The following is a 2422-nucleotide window of genomic DNA, read 5'->3' as shown; positions in this document are numbered from 1 at the left end:
TTCCAAAAATCAACACCTTCAACCTTGACTAAAGTTCGCAGCTAAACCACAAGGACAAAGAAAAAGCCTTCTGGAGGACAGTTCTATGGTCAGAAGAAACGGTGATTGAGTTGTTTGGCAATAACGACCATTCAGACCCAAGAACACTGTACCAGCTGTTAAGCATGGTGGTGGTAGTATCATGCTCTGGGGCTGTTCTTCTGCCAGTGGAACTTGTGCATTGCATAAAGAAGATGAAATTAAGAAAGAGGACCTCCTCAGAATTCTCCTCTTTTTGACCTCCACCAGACTGCAACCAGTCCAAAAAAAACTGTTAAACTGTTAAACTCTAACAATCCTATACAAGTCAGGAAATTACGGACTCTGAACAGAGAGTTATTTATATACCTGTAGTAGAACCGTATCTACATGTATTTATCTGTGGAAATCTGAACTCTAGAGCTATCTACGTGTAGACGCTGTAGTTTTATGACTTTTGTAGTTCACTATATAGGGAGTAAGGGGGTATTGGAGTTTCAGCCAGTCAGTGTCTTAATAACGCTCTGTTTTTCCATCCCCACAACAACACAAAAAAAAAACAAAGCTCCAACTTGGAGAACGTTTTCCAAAAGCTCTGCTTTTAGGTGGATGGGAGGCCAAAACTCTATCCAGATGTGGATGTGGACGAAAGCCTTAGTATATCTCTCTTAACCTCTAGTAACCAATGAAAGTGAGACCCTAATTACTATTCTGGTTACATAACTTGTACAACCCTTCTCCTATCCCTTCTCCTAATCCCTATGGCTCCAGTAATCATCGTTCAGTCATCTGTTTCCCTCCAAGGATCTACAGTAATTTTGCTTCGAGGGTCTCTTTGTTGAGAAGAACTACAGGACACTCCACTCAGATTCACTACAGGGCACTACATTTCCCATAATCCCCCAGCATCTTTAATCAGAGTCAATTTATTCCATTTACATTTACATTTATGGCATTTAGCAGATGCTCTTATCCAGAGCAACTTACAAGGTTACTCATATTACAGAGGTGGGCCAATGTAGTGTTAGGAGTCTTGCCCAAGGACTCTTATTGGTGTAGCACAGCATAGTCACCCAGACCGGGAATCGAACCCCAGTCTCCCACATGGTGTGGTAGCTTAGTGGCAGGTAGTGGTGTTATCTGTTGTGCCACACCAACCACTATTCCGTATTTTTGAGCTGAGTATTGAATATTTGCCATCCTTTCAAAGAAAGTCAGTGACGCTACAGACAAGCTAATGATAGCTCATTGATGACGTGCTGTAGTTAAGGCCACTTATAACTGTGTAACCACCAAAATACAGATTAGACCACTGAAGCAAAGGAATTAATTAAACTTGCAGGGGGATCAGTTATGTTAGCATAAGCTATACTTATGCTAGCTAGTAAAAGGGGCTTGCATAGTGAGCATTGTGATATTGTCAGTATCATGATACAATAATATTTTAAAGGCCTGTGTTATCTAGCTAGCTTGAACTGATGGTGCAACGATACACAAGGAAAATATTTTATGCATATGTGTGACTAATACAGTGCATCCGGAAAGTATTCACAGCGCTCCACTTTTTCCACATTTTGTTAGGTTACAGCCTTATTCCAAATTGTATTAAATTAATCTCTTTCCTCAAAATTCTACACAAAATACCCCATTATGACCATGTGAAAAAAGTTTTCTTGAGAGTTCTGAAAATTTATTAAAAATAAAAAACTAAGAAATCACATTTACGTAAGTATTCACAGCCTTCGCCATGAAGCTCAAAATTGAGCTCAGGTGCATCCTGTTTCCACTGATCATCCTTGAGATGTTTCTACAGCTTAAATGGAGTCCCCCTGTGGTAAATCCAGTTGATTGGACATGATTTGGAAAGGCACACACCTGTCTATATAAGGTCCCACAGTTGACTGCATGTCAGAGCGCAAACACCAAGCATGAAGTCAAAGGAATTGTCTGTAGACCTCCGAGACAAAACAGTCTCGAGGCACAAATCTGGGGAAGGATACAGAAAAATTTCTGCTGCTTTGAAGGTCCCAATGAGCACAGTGGCCTCCATCATCCGTAAATGGAAGAAGTTTGGAACCACCAGGACTCTTCCTAGAGCTGGCCGGCCATCTAAATTGAGCGATCGGGGGAGAAGGGCCTTGGTCAGGGAGGTGACCAAGAACCCGATGGTCACTCTGTCAGAGCTCCAGCGTTCCTCTGTGGAGAGAGGAGAACCTTGCAGAAGGACAACCATCTCTGCAGCAATCCACCAATCAGGCCTGTATGGCAGAGTGGCCAGGCGAAAGCCACTCCTTAGTAAAAGGCACAAGGCAGCCTGTCTGGAATTTGCCAAAAGGCACCTGAAGGACTCTCAGACCATGAGAAACAAAATTCTCTGGTCTGATGAGACAAAGATTGAACTCTT

Source organism: Salminus brasiliensis, chromosome 15 (genome assembly GCF_030463535.1).
Source record: "Salminus brasiliensis chromosome 15, fSalBra1.hap2, whole genome shotgun sequence".
NCBI classification, from domain to species: domain Eukaryota; kingdom Metazoa; phylum Chordata; class Actinopteri; order Characiformes; family Bryconidae; genus Salminus; species Salminus brasiliensis.
This window is presented reverse-complemented; position numbering follows the sequence as displayed.